Below are 23,250 nucleotides of genomic sequence, written 5' to 3'. Positions count from 1 at the left end.
TTTTCAACTCTATCCCTTCACCTATAAGTAACAATTTAACAATTTAGTAACAATATCAAAAAAAAAAAAAAAACAATGAAGAAAAGTCAGAAGTCGGTCAAAATATGATACCCTACACCACTATGCATATTTAGTGGTAGAGCTCCCGTAATTAAAGAATTTATTTTAAGTAGATCATACCACCTATCAGCATTTGGCTTTATAGCAGTTATAGTTTGGTTTCGGAGGGAACTAATATATAGGAGGCATACCCAATTCTGAATCGATTTTCACTAAATTTAACGGTGACATTTTAATCTTTGATACCATCTATATCTGAACCGATTTTCTGCAAATTTGATGTACTTGTTTCTAGACAAAATTCGGTTGGATATGCCAAAATTTAGGTTATTTAGATTGATATTGGCTATTTGGTGCACAATTAACCCGAAATCGGTTGAAGATATATATGGGAGCTATATTCAAATCTAAACCGATCTTGACAAAATTTGATACACTTATTTCAGAGCTTTATCTGATATCTGGTACCAAAGATCATTGTTGTGGAATGCATATTACGCGTGTTCGGACTTTAAACCCCAAATCGGATAAAACAAAAATTCAGGTTATTTGTACTGATATTGGCCATTTGGTAAAAATATATATGGGAGCTATAACCAAATCTAAGCCAATCTTCATAAAACCCAAATCGGATGAAACATATGTATGGGAGCTATAGATATATTTGAACGGATTTTCACCAAATTATATGTATTTCCTTCTATGCTGAATTTCGTCGGAAGTGCCAACTTTGGACTGATATTGACCAATAAGTGCACAATTAACCCGAAATCGGTTGAAGATATGTATCTAAATTTGAACCGATTCTAACCAATTTCGATAGGGTTCGTCCTTGGGCCAAATATATATTGTTTGTAAAATTTCATCAAATTGAATAAAAATGCGACCTGCATTGTGTTCACAAGAATGGACGGACGGACGGACGGACTGACATGCATAAATCGACTCAGAAAGTGATTCAATGAAGATCGTGAAAAATATTTCATTATTTATCTCGCTTCCTTCTCCATAATACAAACAAATTCACAAAGACATAATAACCTTACCACTTTGGTGTAGGGTATAAAAATTTTAATATTTTATTGGCGCCCAAGCATTGTTAATATTGTTTGGGATATTGGGAGAAAAGTGATTTTGGACATAAACAATACAAATAGTACAAAATAGTACTCAATTTGGAACCATTGGTATTGCGAGCATGAATGGAGCATGAAATTTTTTTGAGGTAATTGTTGGTATTTGGTTGGATTATAGAGATAGCCTTTGAGATTCGCTTTATAAATCTTCGAAAAGAAAAGTATATGAAGGTAAGTTTTCTTTACCCCTCTTTTTTTATACCCTCCACCATAGTATGGAGGGTATATTAAGTTTGTCTTTCTGTGTGTAACATATCGAAATATACATTTTAGACCCCACAAAGTATATACTCTTGATCAGCATAAAATTCTATGTCGATTTATCAATGTCCGTCCGTCTGTCCGTCTATCGGTCTGTGGAAATCACTCTAGCTTCCGAAAGAAATAAAGTAGGTTGATAACATTTTACTCAGATATGTATTATGTCTGCGGAACTTTTGGTATCGAAAATGGGCCACGTGGACCTACGTCTTCGTATAGCCACCATATAACGGTACCTCCCGATATTCGGTATTTTGATGATTTTAGCTACATTTTTACCGGAATTGTCTTAAAATTAATATTTAAAGTTCGTAATTGATACTACGGGTTAAGACAGAAAATGGTTCATGTAGGTTCACGTCTTCGTATAGCCCCCATATAACGGTACCTCACGATATTCGGCATTTTGATGATTTTAGCTACATTTTTTTACCGGAATTGTTTCAAATTTGGCATTTGAAGTTCGCAATAGATACTACAGCATAAGACAGAAAATGGGCCATGTAGGTTCATGTCTTCGTATAGCCTCCATATAACGGAACCCCCGATATTCGGTATTTTGATGATTTTAGCGACATTATTTACCGGAATTATTTCAAATTTTGTTCGTAATGGATACTACAGCCTATGACAGAAAATTGTCTGTGCAGGACCACGTTCTATAATCCCCATGGTACCTCCCTATATTCGGTATTCTGATGATTTTAGCCACATTATAAACAGATTTTCTATGAAGTTTCGCATTTGAATATTGTAATAGCTTGTGACAAAAATTGCCTATCCAGGTTCACGTCGTGGTATAGACCCTAATATACGGCTACATTCGGTATTTTTAAGATTTTAACAGAATATTTTTTTTTTTTTGAAAATTGTAAAATTTGTACCAAATGGTGGAAGGAATTCAAAGTTCGGCCCGGCCGAACTTATAGCTTGTTTACTTGTTTTTATATATAGTTGCGACCACAGTGTAATGTAAGGTTGCTGGTTATGAATCCCTAACTTTTTTTTGCAGAAAATTTCAGTTTGCCGATTAGAGAGGAGGATTAATTGCAGAGCTCTCTCTTTAAATTTACCTCTCTAACAAAGAAATTGACAATTTGGGCAATTATAATTGACTAGTATAAATCCGGTCATACTTGATGTTAATTGATTCAATGCCAGACTAATTTTTGTACACGAATGTCAGACAATTTTCTCAGAGAGTGCAATTACATACATACATATACATTTGTTATTAATAGTTAACGCTTAATTTTAATCAACATTTATTTTCGTACAATTGTTAATATCACTATTCCTTCTTTTTTTCTGGATGCTAACAAAGACTCTCTGTTTTCTTATCATTACAGCGTTAGCCGTATGTGGCCATTATCAGCATCATTATACCATATGTGGGTATGGGTGAGTGTTTCCAAACCCTACCCCCCAGACCAAATCAACCGCTCACGATTATCCTTCTGGGGAAAAGCAATGCAGTGATGAAACTTGTCATTAATCATTCTCAGAGTTTTCCTTGTTTGTTTGGCGTCCTTCAATGAAGAATGTTGTTTGTGTGTGTGTGTCGGTGAGGAAAAATAAAAAAAAAATCAGCCTTTGTTGGCTGGCTATCTCTCTGTTCCCGGTAAGTGAGCAAATTTGCATTTTATTTGTCATTTTGTTTGTTTGTTCCTTTTCGTTTTCCATAGAAATTGGGAAAATTTGTCATCATTCACATAAATTGGAATTTATTATGGAAGTCAAGTTTTTTTTTCTTTTTTTGCTTTTCATGTCTAGTTTAGGCTGATGGTTATTTTCAAATTGTAACCATTAATATTCTGAAGGGGACCCTCATCAAAAGGTCTCTATGTATGTAAAACAAATAAAGACGTTTTCAAACGAATATGTTATTGTGTGTGGGCGTCATTTACTTGGTATATCTTAAATATTTTCAATATCTGATAAAGATTTAAGGAATCGGAAAACACAGGTTTTTAACTTGTAACTATTGAAATAAATCGTAACAAAAATTGAACAAATAATGTGAATGCAATCGTAATCTGAAGTTTTGATATTTTGTTAATGTTTTTATTTACTTAAATTAAATTATTCATAACAAAAAATTATTATAGGAAAAAATCAGTAAAGCAAAAAATCAGACCTCCAAAAAACACGCTCGAATTTGTACAAAGAATAAAACTCAGTTGAATTCAATCGAGTGCGCTCTTGGGATCAAAGAAAAAAATGAGCAAACTAAATTTTTTGATGATGAGAGAATGCAAAATTGATTTAAAATCGAGCAGATTCTGCTCTTGTCTAGCACTCTTTTAGTTTTTGTCATACCGTTGTTGTATTTCTATGTATGTGTATTTTTCTGTACACGAGCGATTTTGTTCCCACTCTAATTTTTCAAACAGAAGTGACTTGGGAGTGATCCCCCTAAACAACAAAAGGGTATAGATTGGACTCCGTAAAAACCATAAACAGCATAATAGCTCCGTTGGCGAAACTTCTATGTATAGGTCCACGTTTTGTATAGCCCCATATATCAGTACCTCCGGATATTCGTTATTTTGAAGAATGTTGCTACATTTCTATTTGTGGCTCATAGTGGGTTCTAATGTTTCCTTTACCCAAAGGTAGAGGGTATTAAAAGTTTGGCCTGGCCGAATTCATTTTTATACCCTCCACCAAAAAGGTATGGAGGGTATATTAAGTTCGTCATTCCGTTTGTAACTCATCGAAATAACCACTTTAGACCCAACAAAGTATATATATTCTTGATCAGCGTAAAATTCTAAGACGATTTAGCCCTGTCCGTCCGTCTGTCCGTCTGTTGTAATCACGCTACAGTCTAAACGAATTAAGATAGGAAGCTAAAATTTTGCACATATCTCTCTTTTGTCTGTATGCAGGTCAAGTTCGAAGATGGGCTATATCGGTCCACGATATCGTATAGCCCCCATATAACGGTACCCCCCAATATTCGGTATTTTGATGATTTTACCCACATTTTTCAACGGACTTGTCTGAAAATCCACACAAGGAGTTCCTTGTGGGTACTTTATACCTCGGCAGAGAATTATCTATATAGGTCCACAATATCGTATAGCCCCCATGTAACGGTACCCCCGATATTCGGTATTTTGATGATTTTAGCCACATTTTTCAATGGAATTGTCTGAAATTCCACAAAAGGAGTCCCTTGTGGGTATTTTACCTCCTCAAAAAGAATTGTCTATATAGGTCCACGATATCGTATATCCCCTATATAACTGTAACCCTCGATATTCGGTATTTTGATGATGTTAGCCACGCTTTTCAATGGAATTGTCTTGAAATCAACACAAGTAGTTCCTTGTGAGTACTTCACCCCCTGAGAGAGAATTGTCTTTACAGGTTCACGATGTCGTATATCCCCCATATAACGGTACATCCCGATATTCGGTATTTTATGATTTGACCCACATTTTTCATCGGATTTGTCTGAAAATCCACACATGGAGTTCCTTGTGGGTACTTTATACCTCGGCAGAGAATTATCGATATAGATCCACAATATCGTATAGCTCCCCTATAACGGTACCCCGCGATATTCGGTATTTTGATGATTTTACCCACATTTTTCAACGGAATTGTCTGAAAATCCACACAAGGAGTTCCTTGTGAGTACTTTACACGCAGACATAGATTTGTCCTTATAGGTCCACAATATCGTATATCCCCCCATATATCGGCACCTTCCTATATTAGATATTTTAAAGATTTTAAAATAATTTTTATTGGATTTTATTTTTTGTTTTAATTTTCTAATTCGTTCCAAATGGTGGAGGGTATTCAAAGTTCGGCCCGGCCGAACTTACTGCTTTTTTACTTGTTTTATCTTTTTATCTCCACTTTCATAATTCCTGCAATTTTCGAATTTTGTCGCTGGTGCGTATGATTTATTTTATGTTAGCATTTGCATAAAGTATACGCCACCGTTTACTTGGTTGAAGTCGATTTAGTCGTGTTGGTCAAGTTTTGTTTCGAAGAGGTAACTAAATTGACCAAAAACTGAAAAATTTCCTGATTTTGCAGTTGCTATACAGGTCGCAATTATTGACCAATCAATGCGGAAGTTGGTCAGGGGTCTTCCAATACCCGATTTAGTGGATATTTAGTAGGTGAAATATACCAAAATATTTGTGTTAAATTAAAGTCAAATTTTCCATTCAATATTTTTGATCCCAGCGAAATCACAAATAGACGAGAAGGTCATTTCTGACCGTTACGTTAGCATTTTGGATGACCATTGGATTATATTTATCTGTAAAATGAACCACAACAACTAATAGCACAACGGAGTGCCTAAATATTGGGCAAATGTCCCTGGTCAAAAAGCTAAGGGCAATATCCATCGTCCTTCTATTCGTTCGTCGGTCTGTCTCGCTGGTGCGCACGATAACTCTCGAAGGTAGTATCCGATTTGGTCGAAATTTGGTACTTCATAATATTTTTGTCAAACTTAGATCGAGTTCTAAGATGGGCAATGTCGGTCCCCTCCTTCTGGTACCTCCCTCACAAAATCCTATAAAATGAGACGTAAGAGTCCCATCAGACATCCAATTTTTTATTAACACAAGGTCTGGTGTGAGGATGGAATATATCGGTCCACTCCTTCTGGTACATCCCCTACAAAGTGTCAAGATTTTGAATATCCATGAGGCTCATAAAACGCGAAATTAATCTGCCCCACATAGGGTTAAAGATTTAAAAAATAAACGCTGAAAGACAGCGAAATAAACATCTAATTTTCTTTAAATTTCACACACACAAACCTTTTTGCTAACACATGATCTGTTGTGGAGATGATATATGTCTGCAAACCGCTTCTAGTACCTCACCCACAAAGGGTTACAATTTTCAATACTTTTATCTGCCATAACTTGCGAAACCAGTCAGCGATTTTTTACAACTTGCTATATCTAAATATTTCTCTCAACCAGAGACCTGAGATGGAATGGAATGGAATTTATGATTTCGCATAAAATTGGATCTAAATGGTCGATTTTCCATATGTAGGCAGTGTAATTTCTATGAAAAATACATTCGAAATTTATATTGCGGGCAGAACATTTTTTCTTACATTTTTTCTGCTAATTGTGCACGTTGTAGAACGGATTAATTTCGAGACGTAACCTTAAGACAAATATCAGGAGATATTTAACCCACTATCATGATTTCAATATACCGACGGAAGGACGGGCATGGTTTATTCGACAAGACTCCTTTCCGCATCGGAGTGCGGAAATTGTCCATCATTGAATGTTTCTTCTCAAATGGCATTTCCAGTTACTCACTACAAATTATTTCTTGAACTCATTTCTTCTCCTATACCCTCTCACACGCTGCAATATTAAATCCAATAAATTCCTTAGCTTTCAAAGAGAAGAAGAAAATATTGTTGCGTTATGCCATCAACACATACACACATCTCCACACAAATTCATCTACCCACACTGTCATCATATTCATATGCATATTTGTCTAGTATTTTTTTGTTCGTCACACACTCATGGACAAACTTACACTCGTAGGTACATCCATTATGCCAACACATTGCCACGGATAACCCCGTCACTTTGTTTGCATGTCAGGATCACTGAAACTGAAGTGAAGAAGAACACTTTAATTTATGAGAATCCCCATAATTCCATAAGCATAATTAGTTTTCAAACCATAAAAAAACTGAAACCTACAACAACTGAGTGGCAGACTGGTTGGCTAGTTGGGTGGCTGGCTGACTGCCTGTCTGCCTGACTGACTGAATAACAGATTGGTTTGGTTGGTGGTGGTGGTGGCTTTGGCGAGCATTTGCTGAATAGTAAAAATATTGCCTTCGTTACTGCAGATGTTGGTTATGATGATGGTCTTGGCATTGCAGATCCTTGAAAGTCAAACCAGGCAAACACACACATACATACACGTACCCGCACACTCACTCAGAACAAATCAAACTGACAGAGATAATAAAAACATGATATGTAAATGCGAAGGATTTATTAGATGGATGTTATCATCACACACCAAAACAAACATCTCTTCACGCATCAGTGTTGGGAACCAAAATTAGATTTCAATTTGGAGAAGAACACCAAAAAAAAAAAAAAAAACGCACACACTTCAAAAACCCTATTTTATTAAAATTCCTCTGTTTGATCCTATGTGAATAGAATGTGATATATGGACCACAACAAAAAAAATATCATGGCAACCGTTCTATTTGATCATATTTAAGATATGCTAGGGTTTGTGCTAGTATTAAAAAAGTTCCAAATGCAGAACTATTTGAAATACCACGAGTCGGATGCAAGTAAATATATAGGTACAACTGATATTATAATTGCATCCACTAAATTATGAATTCAAAGTTTTAATTGTAGTATCTGCAAAAAAGTGTAAATGTATGCAGGAAGACCTTCCAACGCCAAGGTTGTCACATCAAAATTATCATCGTCTGAATATTTAAATTAGAAAGAGTAAAATTAGGTACAATTTTTTAGTTATTTTAAGATTTAATTAAAAAATTTTTCTGAGACGTTATCATAGTAAGTCAAAATATTGTTACAAATTATTTGCTATAAAATCATACTATAGGCCTCAGAATTAGTCAAAACTCCTAATCTTGCCTTTAAAAAATATACAAAACGCATTGCCCTGCACCAAAAGGGTGGGCCGATATCTACAGGGTTGCCCAAATTCGACGGACCCATCTGGCAACGCCATAACTTTTACCAGAGATGTCACATCGCTTAATGACATACCGCGTTTGAAGCGTCAGTCCAAGCAGATTTTTACCATGAACCAATACACGCCACGCGAGCGCTCTGAAGTCAATTGTGAAAACTCAACGTGCTATTAAAACATTCAAAAATGTGAGAAGTGCGCCTTCTATGAACACCATTAAGCGTTTATACGAAAAATTTTCGACTGGTAAGGCTCTTTCTAATCCGAAGAGGCCATATAAAAGTCGACCAAGGCGATCGGCCGAGAATATCGCTGCCGTACGAGCCAGTGTTGAGAGGTCCCCAAGAACATCCCAAAAACGTCGTTCTCAGCAGTTGGGCATGGCTCGGTCCACTTTACAATGGATTATTCGCATTGATTTGCATTTGTTCCCGTACAAAATTCAATTGACGCAAAGAATGTTGCCTGCTGACAAGCCTCGTCGATTGGAATGGGCCCAAAGAGTCATCGAAATGGCCGAAAAAAAACATGGGTCCGTCGAATATGGGCAACCCTGTATTACCAGATCCCCAGAGCAGCAGCCGAAACTCCTGCGGATCAGCAGCCGAAGCTCCTGCGGAACAGCGCGCCGAAAGTCCTGCAGAACAGCGAGCCGAAGCTCCTACGGAACAGCGAGCCGAAACTCCTGTGGAACAGCTGAACGAAGTTCCTGCGGAACATCCTTCCGAAAATCCTGCGGAACAGCGAGTCGAAGCTCCTGCAGAACAACAAGCCGAAGCCCCTGTGTGAATGAATTAACGGCCACTCAACTTAATGAGAGGAAAAAGTATTCCCGGCTAACGCTTTTGTTATTCGAATTACGGCAGATGATTTATAAAACCACTAGATACCCTTAGCAAGCCTCCCTTATCGCACCTCAAACTGAACACTATATGTGACCGGCTCTCCCAAGACATTGCGAATTTTTAGCCTTTTGCTGTGAACGGCATACCACTGAAATCTAATTTGTTCACTACGCGCCCAGCGAATGCTGTGGTTGTTGGTTGGTGCTGTTGTCGCTGGGCTGCTGTTAGCGTAGCACTTCTTGTATTCTTGCATTGGTCATTGTTGTTGCTATAATAGGTGCGGTTGTTTGTTCGTACTAATGTACGTGAAGAAATCATCACGATACAAATTTTGGTTTCGGAAAGAGCAAGCATTCCCCATCAGTTCCCTTGGCTTTTATACCCTCCATCATAGTATGGAGGGTATATTAAGTTTGCCATTCCGTTTGTAACACCTTGAAATATACATTTTAGACTCCACAAAGTATATATATTCTTGATCAGCATAAAATTCTATGTCGATTTATCAATATCCCAACCTCTGAGCGTCTAACCCTCTGTGTGTAGGTCCACGTTTTCGTATAGCCCCCATATAACGGTTACTCCCGATATGCGGTATTTTGATGATTTTAGCGACATTATTTACCGGAACTATTTCAAATTTAGTATTTGAAGTTCGTAATTGATACTACAATCTAGGACAGAAAATGAGCCATATAGGTCCACGTCTTCGCATAGCCCCCATATAACGGTACCTCCCGATATTCGGTATTTTGATGATTTTAGCGACATTATTTACCGGAATTATTTCAATTTTGTATTTAAAGTTCATAATGGATACTACAGCCTATGACAGAAAATTGGCTTTGGAGGTCCACGTTTTATAACCCCCATGGTTCCTCCCCCTATTCGGTATTTTGATGATTTTAGCTAAATTATAAACAGATTTTTTTTCAAGTTTCGCATTTGAATATTGTAATAGCGTGTGAGAAAAGTTGCCTATGTAGGTGAACGTCGTCGTATAGATGATAATATTTTATTTTTTTGAAAACTGTTAAATTTGTACCAAATGGTGGAGGGTATTCAAGGTTCGGCCCGGCCGAACATATAGCTTTTTTACTTGTTTTTCTCTAGATTTATTCTCCACAGGAGTTATTTAAAAACAACTCCTTTGACAAAGACGTCTTTAATCCAAGTGACGAGATGGAAAGCTCAATAGATGAGGAACCAAAGAATTAAATTTAACTAAAATTCTTTTGGCATTGCTTACAAATCTCTCAAGCGCATTTATAAACTTTTTGATCTGGGTACGAGCAAAAATATTCCTATTATTCTTTCCGAAAAACGAGAAAAATTTAATAATATAAACCTTGAAAATCGGACAATTTAATACGATGTAAGAGTTGCTGATCAAAAATGTATATCAAACTGAACAAATTGTGTATCGTGAGTACTGAATAGATTTGTTCGAATTGGTCACCTTTGGCACGAATTATGGCCTTCAAACGGCCAATGTAACCGTCACACGCTGCTCGAATGTTGATCTGCGCTTGCTTGAGGTGATCGACACTTTGGTATTTTTTAGTGCCAACCTTGCTTTCCACAATACTCCAGACACAGTAGTCCAACGGATTGGTATCCGGAGATTTTGGTGGCTATTCGCCTAGCGATTTGCTTTGACGTAATTCAATCACATATCCTACAATTAAATAAACATTCAATTCCTTAAAATATAATAATCATCGAAGTTTGTAAACTTTGGCGACCTTTTGAAGTGAAATACAAATACGAGTATGTGTGTAATAATTCTGCAGTGGTCGGAAGAATGCTACTGTCAAGAAAATATAAAGTAACCCCTAACTTGGGAAACAACAATGAAAACAATATTAGATATCAACAAAATGACAGGACAATGGAACTGTTTTGTTACGAAGAATAAAAAACAAAACAAAAGACAAGAAAAAGAATCAAACAGCGTTAACAAATACGGGTGTAACGGAAAATAAAAGAGACCCGTGTCCATGTTGGCGGTCTTCGCAAACTAAATGCCATTTAAAGCCATTCATTCATCCACCTACAATTTCCACTTTCTTCACCTCACCATCATTCAAACATACATTCTTCGTACATGTATTTATGGACGTGTGTATGTGTGTGTATTTATCGATTCGTCACACAGTATCTGGCTGGTCACCACGACGCCAAAATACTTCCTTCTATTAGATATGAATGGAAAAGTTTTTGTCTTCGTTTCCCAAGAACTTCTTATTTCTTTGGACACTTGTAAGAAAGCTTTTCTTTTTTTGTAGTTTTTTTCGGTAAGCAGCATCTACTACTGGAGGACAAAAACTTTACCAAACTTTGCAAATTGTTACAATTTTTTGTTTAACTTTGCTCACAAAATGTACAATCATTTTCACAGAAAAGAACAGCAATGCTGAGAAGACGAAGAAGATTTCGGAAAGATTTTTTTCATAGTGCGGTAGAAAATAAGATCGAATACAAAGAAGCGAAGAAATCTTGAAATATATGTCAATTGTGAATGGGGAATGATATACCGAATGATTTTATACTACACCAGCAAATGATGGTTATTTCGTCAATGAAAAGTCCATCGGAAATTTTTAGGTTTTTTCCAAATCTTCTTGTTAGGCTTTTTAGTAATCGAAATGTCCAAAAACAGTTCAGCCTTAGAAACCAACTTCAACTCTATCCCAAAAGTTAATATACCCCCCATATAGATAGAGGATATACAAACACTTCCATAGGCCCACATTTTGTGGTCCATAACTGTAGCGTCCGATATTACGTTTCGTTTTTTTTTTACATTTCAGGACATTTTTTGAACGATTTTTTTACAATTTAGCATTCTGAGTTCTGCATACAGCCTTTTAGTGAAAAATGCTCAATTAAAAACACACATCCAAAATTTTCTGTCCAAAACTAATTCAACGTCTCCATATGTAAGCATTTCAGCTGTATCCCTTCACCCAATACCAAATTTCGTTACATTAAGTACGCATATCAAAAAAAAAAAAAAATCTATAGCACTCCATTCTAGACACCAACAGTATCCAAAATTTTCGTACAATTGTAGTACACATTTACATAAACCCCCGCCAGATACCACCAATACCAAATTTGAGGATTCTAGCCCTATTCTTACGCCCAATACCAAATTTAGTACCATTTAGTACTTTTCGTATAATTTTAGTACTTATTTGCAATATCTTATTTACAATCCTTGACACCAACAGCTAATGCAATATAAAATTTCACGGCTTCCCTTCAATAAATACCAAATTTGGTACCATTCAGTACTTTTTATACCCTACACCACAAGGTAGACAGGGTATTATATCTTTGTGCATTTGTTTGTACCAGGCAAAAGGAAACGAGATAGACCCATAGTTCCTTTTGATGATCTGCATAGAATCACATTCTGAGTCGATTTATGCAAGCCCGTCCGTCCGTCTGTCCATGTATTTTTATAAACAAAGTACAGTACGCATTTATTGCCCTATCCAGATGAAATTTTGCACAAATCATTTGATGATCGATGATGATCGGCCAAAATTTAGATATAGCTCCCATATATATCTTGGTCCGATTTGCTTTTATTGTTCACCAAACGTGTAATATCAGTCCGAATAGTGTGGAATTTTGCACGTACGATCATATATATATATATATATATATATATATATATATATATATATATATATATATATATATATATATATATATATATATATATATATATATATATATATATATATATCAAATGGGCAATCTGTGTTAAATTATGATCACTCTGCAGGTGGCACATATTATCCGATCCTTAGAATAAAAGCCTATGATTTTTGGATTGATCTCCAAAATAGGGAATGAAATGGACACAAAACTGATTTTTTCCCTGACTATGTATTCGCTCTACAGGTCCCAATTATAGACAAATCTACGCGGAATTTCGCACAGGGTTACATGGTGGTGAACTCGGATAAAATTGGCATGGTAAAAAATAAAACCGAAATTTCTGCTCAATCGCAATTTCTTAACACTTAACACCACTTTCCGATGAATTCACATGTAAACGGCCTTTCTGCTCTTTATATTGACGTCAGATATCGGATATATAGCAAAAGTAGCAAATGCCCCTCACTTCTACAACAGTAGTTCTACATATCTCAATTCCAGATGCCAGCAGAGGAGATCTCAATATCAAATTCCGGGATTCCAGCTCTATACCTTCATCCAATACCAAATTTAGTAATTTTTAAATCACTTCGAGAGTAATTAAACTCCTCGCAAGATATTCTATGTACATTTACTCTTACCTTGCAAAAATATTTAATGTTGATCCATTTTTTGATCTAGTCATTAATATAATGAAATCTCCTGATTTTCTAACAAAATCAGCTGTAATTTTAAATTTCAGGTTCTACGTGTGTAGTTTAACTTCTCTAAGAAAAACTATTCCACATTTTAAGGATTCTGAGTATAGCTGATTTTTCCACAAACCATATCTTCACGTGGTGGAAGGTATGAATATTAGTGCCCAACTTTTAGTCTGTTCCAGAACTGCAACTTTTTCTACGATAACAAATTTTCGCTTTATGATATCGAAAAATGTTGCAAAACTAGTGAATTCTTGCACGTTCTGGAACAGAGCATTTGTTTTATTTTTTTTTTTTTCGAGTCATTTTGTGAAATTGTTTTCAAATTATTTTGGAAGTTATATTCAAAAATTGTCAGAATGACAATACTTTTCTGAATTCAAAAATAAAATAAAAATATATTTAAATTAATTGTATCCGAAAAAACTTTTTGGAGAACAATTTTGAACCCAATCTAAAAACTATAGAAAATCGCTTATTCCACATCATATTGTTGTGTGGACAACACCAATTTGAAACTTTGAATCGTACGCTGATCTGAGATGACCCTGATTCCAAATTTCATAATGTATGTAAAATCTTAAATATAATTCAAAAGGATATTTCGATGAAGACATTATTGAAGAAGCACGAATTTAATGGTTGTATTAGCAAAAAAGGTAAATAGCCTCTTATCCCACCCAGGAGTGTATCTCTACTGAAAATTGTAAATATAATTTCAACACAATTCAAGCATTGCATAAATAATCACAGTCTAATTCTTTTAGACTTTTAAATCTGCAAACATTTTAAATGAGGTTTGAGGAGTCCGTCCGTCCGTCCGTCCGTCCGTGTGTCTGTTTGTCTGTTTTGTGCTCACGATATCTCTCGAAGGGATTATCCAATTTCGTTTAAACACAGTACGCCGTTATATTATTGTCAAACATAGATCGTATGCGGAGATGGGCAATATCGATCCACTCCTTCTGGTACCTCCCGTACAAAGGGCCAACATTTTGAATTAATCATCTCATATATCTCAATATTTCTAACAACCCTGAGTCTGATATGAAGATGGGATAGATCGGACCAGTTCTTCTGGTACCTCCCCCACAATGGGTCAAAATTTTGAATAAAAAATTTTTCATTCTTCTCGATTCTTTTCAAACTTGGCACATCGCAATATTTTTACCAACACAATATCTATTGTGTACATGGGATTTATTGACCCACTCCTTCCGATACCTCCGCTACAAAGGGGTACACATATATACTTCATTATGTTCGAAGCGGGTAAGCGATTTTCTTCAAACTTCGTGTACTCAATATCTCTATCATTGATCCAATGAAATATGGGATGTGTCGGTCCATTCTTTCTGGTTTAACCCCCCGCAAAAGCTCATGATACTGGCTGACGGTATACATCTGACGGAAAAACCGACGGATACTTTATGAATTGTTTAATCATTTTCCGACAATGAGTCTCGAAGTCACAACCTTGGGTTTTGCTGTCGCACGCTCAACGTCTATGCCGATGTTACTTTTTATACCCTACACCATAGTATGGACGGTATATTAAGTTTGTCATTCCGTTTGTAACACATCGAAATATAAATTTTAGACCCCACAAAATATATATATTTTTGATCAGTATAAAATTTTATGTCGATTTAGCGATGTCCATCCGTCTATCCGTCTGTGGAAACCACTCTAGCTTCCGAATAAAATGAAGTTAGTTGATAAAAATTTACTCAAATGTGTATTATGTCTGCAGGACTTTTGGTATTGAAAATGGGCCATGTAGGTTCACATCTTCGAATAACCCCCATATAACGGTACATCCCGATATGCAGTATTTTGATGATTTTAGCGACATTATTCACCGGAATTGTTTCAAATTTGGTATTTGAAGTTCGCAATAGGTACCACAGCCTAAGACAGGGCCTTGTATGTCCACGTCTTCGTATAGCCCCCATATAACTGTACCCCCCGATTTTCGGTATTTTGATGATTTTAGCGTCATTATTCTCCGGAATTATTTCAAATTACGTATTTAGAGCTCATAATGGGATCTACAGTCTGTGACAGAAAATTGTCTATGCTGGTTCAGGTCTTCGCACAGCTCCGATATAACGCTACCTCCCTATATATGATAATTTGATTTATTATTGTAGCTACATTATTCACCGTTTATTTTAAGTTTCCAATTTGAATATGGTAATGACTTATGACAAACAACGCCCATGTGGGTCCACGTCGTATAGACACCAATATAACGGCTATATTCGGTATTTTTAAAATTTTAACAAAATTTTTTAAGGATTTAATTTCCAAATTCGTTCCAAATGATGGAGGGTATTCAAAGTTCGACCCGGCCAAAATTACTACTTTTTAACTTGTTTCTTTTTAAATTTTATTGAATGAAAGCAAAAAATGTCGGAAATAGCATCAAATTTAAAAATAATATTAAATTTATTCGAAATGGTCACCTTTGGCACGAATTAGGGTCTTTGAACAGCCAATGAAGCCGTCACACGCTGCCCGAATGTTGCTCTGCGGTATTTTGGCCATTTGGCCTGGCGAAGCGCTTACTTCAGGCGATCGATGCTTTGGTATTTTTTAGTGCCAACCTTGCTTTCCAAAATACTCCAGATACAGTAGTCCAACGAATTGGTATCCGGAGATTTTGGTGGCCATTGTACGCAGGAAATGAAGCGAGGAACTCCATGGTGCTGAGTCCTGTTGGAATGTCCAAGGTCTGCGTCCAAAATATTTGGCGAATGGAATATTGCGATATGTCCAGCTCACGAGCCATTTTTCGGCAATTGCGACACGGGTTTCGATCAAGTCGCTTATTTACTTTTCGAACCATTTCTGCTGATATTGCTGTTTACTTTCCTCCATTTCCTTAAAGTCGGGCTATGCTACCAGTATCATGTAATCGGTAACAAGCGATGGTGCGAGACACAAAAGACTTATTCACATTTAAATGCTGAAGTGCTCTAACGATAGCCCCTTATGGTTTTCCAGCCAAATATAAAGAAATCACACTATCACGCTTGAATTCCATTACGAATAACTTTTTTCCTGGAAAATGTTTGTTGTAAGAGTTTTGAGTGATTTCATAATGTTCCTAACCGATCTAATCTGTAAGACTATTTTTGGTGATGTATAACCATTCCGTTCGAATTTCAGTTTTTTTATTTTCATATTTTACATTTTCAACGAAATTTTCTGCAATTTAGCATTCAGAGTTGGATACCGTTTCTTAGTGGAAAATGTTCAATATAAGAAATTTTAGCTTATCCCTCCGGAAATAGTACCGCATGATTTTAATCATTTTGAACATTGACAACAATAACCATTATTTTATATCTGGAGTTCTCAACGGGTATGACAGAAAAATTCGGTATAGGCTCATATAACAGTATCTTCCGGTTTAGATATTTTGTACATTTTACCTCAAATATGGCATTTGGTGTTACTCCATATGATAATTTGTTGTTGTTGGTGGAGAGTGGACAAATTTCGAATCTGATGAGCTAAAGCTTTTTCTCACTTGCTACCTCTTGTTCCCAAACATTTTCATATTAAATTCTCATAAAACATTAAAAATAAGTTAATTCTCTTACATTTCACACTATTTAACTTGAATAAAATTTAAAACTAAAGTTTTTTTTTCCGTAGAATGACACTCTCAGATATACATGTAAACTAAACTTTACCAATTGTTTGCACTGTCATTTCCTTATCTCGAACGGGCGAGTCGTTGTTCGAGTCGAATACGAGAGTACCAAAAGTTAATTTAGTTGGCAATTTATGATGGCACTGCTAATTTATGGCTATGACTTGCATAATGAAGCAAAACGCCCAACCGAAAATGTGAATAGGTGGTGGTGATGCTGCTGCTGCTGGTGTCTGTAGGTAGGTGCTGGAGTATGGTCGTAAATGTTATCACACAATTTTTGAGCATTTTCTTTGTATAGGTGTTGGCCACCACATTACAGCTATTTTTACGGCATGTAATTGCATTCGAAGCAACAAGGTGGAGGTTGAGTGGAGGATTGTTTTTTTTTTTTTTTTTGTAATTAAAATAGAGTGGAATGAATAATATTTAGCATGGGGAGTAAATTGGTCAATGTTGTACATAATTGCTCCTAAAAACAAGTTAAAAAGCAGTAAGCTCGACCGGGCCCAACTTTGAATACCCTCCACCATTTGGAACGAATTAGGAAAAAAATCTTTAAAAAATTCTGTTTAAATTTTAAAAATTCCGAATATAGCCGTTATATTGGTGTCTATACGACGTGGACCTACATGGGCATTGTTTGTAATAAGTCATTACCATATTCAAATTCGAAACACGAAATAAACGGTGAATAATGTAGCTAAAACCATGAAAATATCGTGTATAGGGAGGTAGCGTTATATCGGAGCTGTGCGAAGACCTGAACCAGCATAGACAATTTTCTGCCATAGGCTTTAGCATCCATGACGAACTTCAAATACGCGTCTCAAACAATTTCGGTGGGTATTGTACCTAAACTCGTCAAAATACCGAATATAGGGAGGTACTGGTATGTGGGGCCTATACGAAGACCTGGACCTGCATAGACAATTTTCTGTCACAGACTGTAGTTCCCATACATGGCCCATTTACGAACATAACTTGCCTACTAGAAAAATAAAGATGTGTGCAAAATTTTAGCCTTCTATCTTAATTCGTTACAACAGACAGACAGACGGACATGGCCAAATCTACTTAGAATTTTATGCTGATAAGGAATATATATATATAGTGGGGTCTGACATGAGTATTTCGAGGAGTAACAAAGGGAATGACGAAGTTAATATACCCTCCATAGTATGGTGGAGGGTATAATAGCAATAATACTAGAAAGCAGTAGAGAATAATAATTGGGGTGTATTTCTCAAAAACATATTTCCTTCTTATTATACCCTCAGCCATACTGATACAGAGAGGATATATCATTTGATACGGCCTCATCGAAAGAAAAAAATCGGTCATAGGTCTCTTTGGACCAAATCCGTGCGCTGGTGCGCACGATATCTCTCGAAGGGAGTATCTGATTTGGTCGTAATATTTTTGTCAAACTTAGATCGAGTTTGGAGATGGACAATATCGGTCCACTCCTTCTGGTAATTCCCCACAAGAGGTCAAAATTTTTAAACAAAATATTTTCTGCAGAGAAAGACAAACGATAATCCGATTTTGCTCCAACTTTGCAAATCCTAATATTTGCATCAGTACTAGTTTAGGTGCGAAAATGGACAATATCGGTCCACTCCATCAAGTACCTACCCCACAAAGGGTCAACATTTTGAATAATTACAACTTTTATAAAATGTGATGCAATAGTCCGATTGTCTTCAAATTTCACAAATCCCAATATTTTTATAAGCCCATGATCTGGTATTAAGATGGAATATATCGGTCCACTCCTTCTGGTACCTCCCCACAAAAGGTCGACATTTTCAAAAAAATTATTTTCTGCGCAGAAAGAGAAACGATAATCCGATTTTGCTCCAACTTTGCAAATCCTAATATTTGCGTCAATGGACAATGTCGGCCCACACCATCAATTACCCTCCCCCCAACAAGGGGTCAACATTTTGAATAATTGCAACTCTTATAATATGTGATGTAAGAATCCGATTGTCTTAAAATTTCACAAATCCCAATATTTTTATACATCCAAGATCTGATGTTAAGATGTACTATCCATCCATTTATTTACTGTTCACTACTTCTGGTACATCCCCCAAAAAAAGGGTGAAATTTTGAATATCCATTGAGCTCATTAAACGCGAAATTAATATCCGATTCCATTTAGACTTGGCGCATCTGAATATTTCAATCAACACAGGATCTGTTATAAAAACGGCAGAGATCGGACAATTTCTTCTGGTACCTTTCCCACAAAGGGTCAAAGTTTTGAATAACCAAAGCGTTTATAAAATCCAAAATAAGCTTCAGATTCTCTTTATATTGCAGACATCCCATTATGAGAAGATGGGATACATCGGTCCACTCCTTTTAGTACCTCCCCCACAAAGGCTCAAAATTTTAAATATCCTTGAAGCGAAATTAACATCCGATTCCATTTAGACTTGGCATCTGAATAATTCTATCAACACAGGATCTGTTATAAAAACAGAAGAGATCGGACAATTCCTTTTGGTACCTCCCCCACAAAGGGTCAAAGTTTTGAATAACCAAAACGAGTATAAAATCTGAAATATTCACCAGGTTCTCTTTATATTTCACCCATCCCATCATTTCTACTAAGAAGAAGATGGGATATATCGATCAACTCACCTCCCCCAAAAAGGCTCAAAATTTTGAATATTCATAAAACGCTAAACTAACATTCAATTCCGTTCCCGACTTTGTAAATTTCAATATTTTCATCAACACAAGATCTGTTATAAAGATGGTAGAGATCGGACCATTTCTTTTGCTACCAGCCCCACATAGGGTTCAAGATTTTGAAGAAAAGAACACTCAAAGAAAGCGAAATAATCATCCAACTTTCCCCAAATTTTACACATACAAACATTTTTGCCAATACAAGATCTGCTGTGAAGATGATATATATCTGAGAACCCCTTTTGGTACCTCAAACACGATATAAAGATACCGCCGCTTAATGTACACATATTTATCCTTCAAATTTGTATTCAAAAATTTCAAATCCAGAGATTAAAAATTATATTTCAACAAGAGCTACTAAGTTGTCTCTTTATCCTCTGCTCTAAGAAAACAAATATAGAAACTATAAATACCAATACAAATATACGAATGTTGGTATATCCACACATACCTATACATACATATATTTCAAATAAACGTTTTAAACATAGACGAGTATGTGTGTCGGTAATCGTTTGCATTGTCTACCGTCAATAACCGAACAATTGCTGTGTCAATAACAAACTGCTGTGGCAATTAACGAACGGAATGCCATGGCAGCAATTAAAATTAATTAATGTCAAGTGATGCTACAGTGATTGAAATTAATTATATATAGCAACTATTAGATGTTTGCTTTGTTACTGTATTATGTGTTATTCCCACCCCAAGCCATGAGGTAGAAATGATTCACAAGAACAACGTTTTTGAATTGGGAACTATAAGATGCTATTAATAGATAATAGAAATCTTTGGTATTTAAAACAAAAAAAGAATTTTGGTGGAAATTAGAGAACTTTTCTCTGATTTTAATGCATGTAAACAATATTGCTCTGTTCCAGAACTGCTAGAATGAAAAGTGGATTTTTCCTTTTTGATATAAAAAAAAAAAACATAAAAAAGATGTAAGTTCGGCCGGGCCGAACTTTGAATAACCTCCACTAAATGGAACGAATTTGGCAATTTTCAAAAAAAAATTAAATTCGTTAAAAATTCAGTAAAAATCTTTGCCGTCATATTAGAGTCTAAACGACGACGTGGACCTACATAGGCAAATTTTGTCATAAGCCATTACAATATTCAAACGAAACTTGAAAAAAATTCGGTAAATAATCAATTCTACTAATACTACTACTATTATATGGGGGCTTTATCAAAATGTGGACCTGCACAGACAATTTTCCATCTTAGGCTGTAGTATCTATTACGAATTCCTGTCATAAGCTGTAGTATCCATTACGAACTCCAAAAACCAAATTTGAAACAATTCCGGTGAATGATGTCGATAAAATCATCAAAATACCGAACATCGGGAGGTACCCTTATATGGGGGTTATACGAAGACGTTGACCTGCAAAGACAATTTTCTGTCTTAGGCTGTAATGTCTATTGTGAATTCCAAATTTTAAACAATTCCTCTGACTAATTTCGTTACAATCATCAAAATACCGAATATCCGGAGGTACCATTATATGGGCGCTATACGAAGACGTGGACCTGCACAGGAATTTTCCTGTCATAGGCTGTAGTATCCATTACGAACTCCAAAAACCAAATTTGAAACAATTCCGGTGAATATTGTCGCTAAAATCATCAAAATACCGAATATCGGGAGGTACCGTTATATGGGGGTTATACCAAAACGTGGACCTACATGACCCATTTTCAATATCAAAAGTTCTGAAGACATAATATACATTTAAGTAACATTTTATCAACATACCTCAATTTGTTCGGAAGCTAGAGTGATTTCCACAGATGGACAGTCGGACGGACAACGCACAATCGACATAGAATTTTATGCTGATCAAGAATAAATATACTTTGTGGGTCTAAAATGTATATTTCAAAGTGTTACAAACGGAATGACAAACTTAATATACCCTCCATACTATGGTGGAGTATATAAAATTAAAATTATGGCGTTTGACTTTATTGCATTTTTTTTATCTCACCCTATATGTTTTATCCGATTTGGAGAAATAAGTTTCTGAAATTTTGTCAAAATCGGTTCAGATTTGGATATAGCTTCCATACCAGATATAATAAATAGCCCAGAAATGCCTCTGTCAAATTTTATCGATATCGGATCAAATTTGGACATAGCTTCCACATATATATTTATCCGATATCAGATTTATTGTGACCTAATGTCTAATATCAGCTCAAATGAACTGAATCTTGGCACATCCGACTTAATTCTTCCTAGAAACAAGTACTTCAAATTTGGTGAATATCGGTTAAGATATAGCTATAGCTCCCATATATATGTTTCTTCCGATTTGGTGTTTAAGTCCCTCACATGCGTATTATAGATTGGACAACAAGGACATTTGATACCGAACATCAGATGCAGCTCGAAAATACCTCGATATCGATTCAGATTTTATATACCTTCGATATACATCATTATCCGATTTTACGGTTGTTCTCCACCATATTTGTAATATCAGCCAAAATTGGATAGATTTTTTCATATTTAACCGAATTTTTCCATTTGGTGAAACTAGGTCCGGTATATCTAGATATATTCCAAAAAATATTTTTTTATAAAATTCTTATCGAAGTCATATCATGCAGTATACAGCAATGTTATATTGGACTAGAAGTGCAAAAGCCTCCGCCGATAAAATCTTGCCCTCAAAACATCGTTATTATATCCATCCGCCCAGAACTGACGGCATACTTTCCAATTCTCTATTGAAAACCGATCTCTTCAATGATTGAATTTCAAATCATTTCTAAGAAACTAATTTTAATCGGCATCTCTCATGATATCATTGAAATTTGTGGAGAACGAGATAATTATTTCATGAATAACAAATCGAAATGACTTTTCCACTAAAAATATCAGATGTATTGGTAAAGAAATTCGGACAACAACAGACAGATACAGTAAAATCTTTCACTTACTATTATTTTGGATATGAAAACATTCCAAATAAATATTGCAGGGTGAGATGAAAAAACTGCAACCAATTTCAGACTGCTGTCATTTCTAAGCCAATCGTCCTACAGGGGTTAAAATTATTCCAGTGACAGCTCATTATATTGTTTACAAGCGTCGTACAAAAGCATTTTGGTGAGAATTTTAACCAAAAACGTTATTCGTGATGGAATTCAAGCGGGATAGTGTAATTTCTTTATATTTGGCTGGAAAACCACAAATGGCTATCATTAGAACACTCCAGCATTTGAATGTCAATATGTCTTTTGTGTCTCGTACCATCGCTCGTTACTGTGATACTGGTAGCCTAGCCCGACGTCAAGGAAGTGGACGAAAGAAAACAGCAACATCAGCAGAAATGGTTCGAAAAGTGAAGAAGCGACTTGGTCGAAACCCGCGTCGTGGTTTTTCCCTCGTATTAATCGTGCGCGGCATCAGAAAAAATGCCGAATATTATCGCGAAAATATTCTGGAGGGTGTATTAAAGCCTTGGGCACGCAAACATTTT

At 35.8% G+C, this 23,250-nt stretch overlaps 1 long non-coding RNA gene across 1 annotated transcript in view; it reads left to right on the top strand.

Annotated features, from left to right (window-relative positions):
- LOC109611834 (uncharacterized) overlaps positions 1-23,250 on the top strand; it is a 131,276-nt gene that overhangs the window by 43,014 nt on the left and 65,012 nt on the right. The window contains exon 2 of the long non-coding RNA XR_009342855.1: positions 2,807-3,078. This is a non-coding gene — a long non-coding RNA (uncharacterized LOC109611834). The remainder of the gene's footprint in view (positions 1-2,806; positions 3,079-23,250) is intronic.

The sequence above is a fragment of the Musca domestica genome, unplaced genomic scaffold (genome assembly GCF_030504385.1).
Source record: "Musca domestica strain aabys unplaced genomic scaffold, Musca_domestica.polishedcontigs.V.1.1 36, whole genome shotgun sequence".
Lineage (NCBI taxonomy): Eukaryota > Metazoa > Arthropoda > Insecta > Diptera > Muscidae > Musca > Musca domestica.
The sequence above is the reverse complement of the archived record's forward strand: the minus strand, read 5'-3'. Positions and strand labels throughout refer to the sequence as shown.